This window comes from Aegilops tauschii, chromosome 1, assembly GCF_002575655.3.
Source record: "Aegilops tauschii subsp. strangulata cultivar AL8/78 chromosome 1, Aet v6.0, whole genome shotgun sequence".
Lineage (NCBI taxonomy): Eukaryota > Viridiplantae > Streptophyta > Magnoliopsida > Poales > Poaceae > Aegilops > Aegilops tauschii.
Genome location: NC_053035.3, coordinates 375334320 through 375340319, shown reverse-complemented (window position 1 = coordinate 375340319; position 6000 = coordinate 375334320). Strand labels below are relative to the sequence as shown.

General features: G+C 41.8%; 1 long non-coding RNA gene across 1 annotated transcript; it reads left to right on the top strand.

Annotated features, from left to right (window-relative positions):
• Nucleotides 1-2818: 2818 nt before the first annotated feature.
• On the top strand, nucleotides 2819-3535 carry LOC120968163 (uncharacterized). The gene is made up of 2 exons (XR_005762360.2): nucleotides 2819-3116; nucleotides 3286-3535. It is a non-coding gene; the product is annotated as an uncharacterized lncRNA (long non-coding RNA).
• The last annotated feature ends 2465 nt before the right edge of the window (nucleotides 3536-6000 follow it).

Genomic DNA, 6000 nt, shown 5'->3' with positions numbered 1-6000 from the left:
TAGAGAAAGAGCCGAAAAGAAAGTACAATCCATACTTCGCCCAACACCATCGATTATGGGTGCGAGAAATGCTACCATCTGCCTCGTGCTGATCCTTGTGTTATTCGCCAATCTTGGTACTGCAGGTTTGTGCTCTTATCTTTGTCTCAATCTGTCCAGACCCATGATAATCGGCAAATAACTCATGGCGAATCTGCAGCAATTCTATCTTCTACTCCCTCCATCTCATAATATAAGAGCTTTTTTGACACTACACTAGTGTCAGAAACGCTCTTATATTATGGGACGGAGGGAGTAACTATTATGAATTTTTTGGGGGGTTTTCTCTACGGTTATAAGTTCTTCATGGATATAAACATGCGTGTTAATTTGTTGCAGAAGAAAAGTGCTGGGAAAGTACCTCTGGCAGTCCACTCTGCATAGGCTTTCTGTGCAAGGCGACATGCTTCATTGCGGGCAAAATGTTTAACTCTGTGGTCAAGGAACACAGGTGTGAAGGGTCAGCATTCAATAGCCAGTGCTATTGCTATCTGTGCGACAAATAGTTTGTTAGGCTGGAACCGAAGATTGCTTCAGTATTAGGAATGGTCAAGGAAACCTAGGGGAATAGTCTGTTATTTCTTGGTTTAGAATATAAAGGGAATGGATATCTTGGTTTAGAATATAAAGGGAAAGGGAATGCATAATTTATTCTCGTTGTCAACGGCATTGTTCGGTGATGTTTTGATGATGTGAATTTTATAAACAAGTGCATTATTTTCCCGACAAAAGATGTCCATTGATTTGTAATCGCAAATGTATATGATGTGCTAATCGTCTCAGGGGGTCTAAACAATCGGTCATACCGATCCCTTTTTAGCACTGATCGAAAATGGTTCCATGTTATTTTTAATTAAGTTTAGATGGTGTTTACTTCATTATCATGTTGGGCTGTTGTTGGAGATGATAATTTCTTCTGAGAGAAGAGTGGAGTTGTTAGATGCGTAATTGTGGTCCATGTTTCAACTTCGGTGTTACCCGGTGGTGTTGTGTGAGCCCCTTGAGAGCTCTGACTCCACATTGAAACATGGGAATTGATGATATGACGCTTGCATGGCCGGCCCATGAAGCTTGGCTAACTGCACCGCCTGAATGCTCAGTTTTTCTTTTACTTGTCTCACAATTTTTTTTCCGACTTGCTACACAGGAAGGTTAGAAAAATCATTTACCTCAAAAAAAAAACCCTATCACATTATTTTTATTTAAATAAATTCATTAAATCAAAAGAAATTCACTTATTTTAATAAAACTTGGATTTTCGAAGAAAAAATGAATTAAAAATACACGAATTATATATTTTCGCAAATTTCAAACAATGTTCAACAATATGAAAATTGTTAGCAATTTTAAATGTTCAAGGACTTTAAAATGTTCATGAATTTGAGAAAATGTGCATTAATTATAAAATTTGTTAAGAACTCTTAAAAAATTTCATTAATTAAAATGTGAAAAGTTAAAATAAAATAGAAAAAACAACAACGAAAACACAGAAAAGAAAGAAAGAACAAAAACAAGACAATAACCTTTCAAAATCGAAAAAATTGGTCGGCCCAGCGACACACACTCTTATAGGCGGGGCCCATAGCTCTTGACACACCAGGAGGCTTCAAATCTAGGGAGATTAGGGCAACTCCAACACGGATCACCAAATCGTTTCTAAATGTTCGGGCCGGACGGTCCGGACACTTTCCCCATCCAATGGAAGTCACCAAATATCTGTGGACAATGGGCCAGGCAGTTCGCACATTGAAAATCCCACAAACCGGAGCCAAACCTAGGAGTTGTTTGGGGGAGTCCAATAAGGTTGCGGACACACCAAATCATCCTTGAACCCCACCACAAATCCACTTTTTCCTCTCACTCTCTTCTTTCTCCTTTCTCCATTAGACAAAGGGCGAACATTTAATAAATATATGATTGGATGGTCGGTGTCCTTGGACATTTTGTGACATGTGTTGCGTTTAATAAAAAAACTGTGTTGAATATAGGAGGAACTATGCTCAAATTTAAGAGGTAAGTGAGGCTCAAACATGGGCTCCAGGCCTTTCTCATGTGCATTTAGTAGATGTCCAACAGGAACGCTACCTGGGCTGGTATCAGGTCTTTGGGCCATTTTGTATTGTGCCATCTCGAGCCCGGATTGCATCATTTTTTAGCCACGATTGGCAGAGGATCTCTATGTTCAACAAACGGTGGTGGCGTCCGACTGCAATGTTATCATCGACACGATCAAAGTGAGGAGTGCAGCAAGCTATGGAGCGGTAGTACATGAAATGACAGATTGTTCATCTTCTTTTGCATCTTGTGATTTTAAGCTTGAGGTTAGGACCTATAGTGTAGAGGCTCACAACCTCGCAAAGCATGTTCGTTCTTTAGGGATTGACCCCCGAAAACCTTTACTCCGTCCCTGTAAACATTGTGACGACGTAATAAAAGCTTTCGAGTTTGTATATAAACAAAAAGATCTAGCGCTAACTCCAACTGAAAGAGTCGAGGAGAATTTCTCTCTTTTGGTATTGGGATGGACCAACAGATTGCATATATTAATCAAGTTATTAAGTACTCCCTCCGTTCTAAAATAGATGATCCAACTTTGTACTAAAGTTAGTATAAAGTCGAGTCATCTATTTTGGAACGGAGGGAGTATATTTTTACCTCCTTTTCAAAGAAAGAAGTTATTAAACATGTTTTTACCTCCTTTACAAAGAAAGAAGTTATTAAACATGTTTTTACCTCCTTTTCAAAAAAGAAGTTATTAAACATATCTGTACCTCGTTTTCAAAAATAAGAAGTTAATAAAAATAAGCAGATTTTTCTCACCCAGGGAAAGGACGGGGATCCCGGGAGGATCCCCTATTACCAAATGAGGATAGAAATCTTTAACTTCCAAATCTATAAATATCGCATATTCTCTCTGGCATAACAGTACTTGCTCCATATCAAAACTAACAAGAGAAAGAACAGAAAAGAGAGAGTATACTTGATACTACGCCCAACACCATCGATTATGGGTGCGAGAAATGCTACCATCTGCTTTGTGCTGATCCTTGTGTTATTCGTGAATCATGGTTCTGCAGGTTTGTGCTCTTCTTTTCGTCTCATTCTGTTCAGACCGCTGATAATCGGCAAATAATTCATGGAGAATCTGCAGCAATTCTATTCTTCCGACTATCATGATATTTTTTTTGGTTTTTCTTGGGTTATAAGTTCTTCATGGATATAAACATGCGTGTTAATTCGTTGCAGAAAAAAAGTGCTGGGAAAATACCTCTGGCAGTCCACTCTGTGTAGGCTTTCTATGCAAGGCAACATGCTCGATTGCAGGCAAAATGTTTAATGCTGTCGTCAAGGAACACAAGTGTATAGGATCAGCATTCAGTAGCCAATGCTACTGCTATCTCTGCGACAAATAGTTTGTTGGCACAAATGGTCAAAGAAACCACAGGCACTAGTTTGTAATTTCTTGGTTTAGCATATAAAGGGGGTGAATAATTTATTCTCGTTGTCAACCTAATTGTTCGTCGATGTTGTGATCATATGAATTTTATAAACAAGTGCAGTGTTATCCCGACAAAAAATGTCCATTGATTTGTAATCGTGAATGTATTATGTATATGATATGCTAATCGTCTCAGGAGGTCTAAACAATCGGCCATACCGATCCATTGTTAGCATTGATCTGAGACAATTCCATGTTATTTTTAATTATGCTTGGCGGTATTTTTTTTTCTCATTCGTATATCATATTAGGTTGTTGTTGGAGATGATATTTTTCGGAGAGAAGAGTGGAGTCATCACGTGTGTGGTTGTGGTGTCCTTATACACACGTTTCGGTCTTGGTGTTACCTGGTGGTGTTTGGGTTTTCATTCTTATCCTTGATATTTCATTCTTGAAAATCAGACCCCCTCGAGCACCACCCACGCTGTCGGGCGGGGATGGTGGCGGTGGTCTAACCGGTATTTGATTGGGTGGGAGGCAGTTGTGGGCTAAGGCCTTGTTTCCGACGGTGGCCGTGGCCGATGACGGTGATGCTCGTGGGCATTCGCTTCCTTCTTGAAGGCGTCATTGAGGTGGCGTGCGAGCTCCACTACGCAAGGAAGCTCGGGGGAAACCCTTGATCCCCTGGGATCAAACGATGATGGCGACGTGTGTCATACCTCTTGAGGCATCGTTTCGGGAGCATCTTACTGGCCAGAGGGACCAGTGATAGGTGGGGGAAGTCGTTCCTGCTGGTTGATCGTGTGGCGATGAGGGCGGTTAGGCTTCTGTGGCAATGATGATAGTGGTGAGCATTGTCAGAGGCGTGGCATTAGTCGCGGTAGTCGGCTCTTCTCCAGCGTGTTCGTGGGACTGCCTCGGTTGCCTGTTGCTGTGAAGTCGAAGCTGCAGTGCGGGACCCCGGTGGCATACGATGATGGGCAACAGCTGGTTCGTTCGGTGATCTTTCATGATGCCAGCCTTGTCTAGTTCTTCGTAGTTCTTCGCCAGAGTCGGAGCTGCGTTGTCTTGTTGTGGGTGGATGGCTATCTGCCGTGTGTGTCGTGTTGTTCTGCAGCCAATAGCATTGACTTTTTTTTCTTTGATCTTCGGATCCTCCCCTTGTTGTTCTTCCACTGCTTTCTCTAATTGAAGATAGCACTTGCTGGATCTTTCAAAAAATGTTGGTGGTGTTTTTGTGAGCCCTTTGAGAGCTCTTGTTCCACGTTGAAACAATAGAATTTCTGCTATAACGCCTACATGGGTCGGCCCATGAAGATCTCGCTCGCTCAGCTCAGCTACCTGCTCTGCTCGCTTGCTTAGTTTTTTTTCCGACTCGCTCCATTGCTAGCTCAGATAAAATCTGCTATATATTTCTTTTATATAAAGAAGCTCACGTATTTTAACAAAACATGGATTTTAAAAATGTAACAAATTAAAAATACATGAATTTTGAAAAATATGTTAATGAATTTCGAAAATATTCATTGATTTTAAACATTGTTTGCAAATTTTAAAATGTTTGAGGACTTTAAAATTATTCATGAAATTGAGAAACTTTTCATGAATTAAAATGTGAAAAGTGAAAACAGAAAAACACAGGAAAAAACTAAAACCAATGAAAACACATAAAATAAAGAAAAAAATAGACAATAATTGGCCAAAACCCGAAAAAAATTGACCGACCCGGCGACATACACCCTTACAGATGGGGCCCATAGCTCCTTACACACCAGGAGACTTCAAATCTTGGGAACCCAGGGCAACTCCATGTAGATCACCAAATCGCCCATAAATGTCTGGACCGGATGGTCCGAACACTTTTTACCATCCAACGAGAGTCACCAAATATCCTCATGCTGTAGTCGCCGCCTTCCAAAAAAAATTCTAGGGTTCCTCCGACTCCCGCCAGCGTCGATCCGCCTTATCTCCGGTGGCCTTAGGGCCATGCAGGTGAAGTGGATCCCTGTCCTTGCGGGTGGGAGGGCACCGTTTTTAGATGTTTCTTCGAGTTTTGTTAGGGTTTGTGTTCTGCTCAGGAAGGCGAGACGGCGGCGGCTCCCTGAAGATGGAATAAAGGTCTCCCCGCCTAGTCCCCGTTCCGGTGGTGCGTCTAGTACCGTCGATGGGCGTGTGGAGGTGTGTCTCCGGCGGATCTGTCTTGGTGGATTTGCTCGGATCTGGTCGTCGTTCATCTATATTCGTGTGTCTTCAGGTTGGATCCTTCTGATCTACGCTACCCTTCATCGGCAGTGGTTGCCGTTCTCGTTCGTTGGTCCTATGGGTCTTAGCACGATGACTTTCCGACTGCCTACTACAACAAGTTTTTGCCCCCCTCCGGTGAGGAAGGAGCGATGACAGCGGCGCGCCTTCGGCTCGCTTCAGTGTTTGTAGTCGTCGCTAGGTGGTTTACAGATCTGGATGTAATTTTTATAATTTCTAGTGCTCATTGTACTTCCATGACTGAAAATGAATAGATCAAA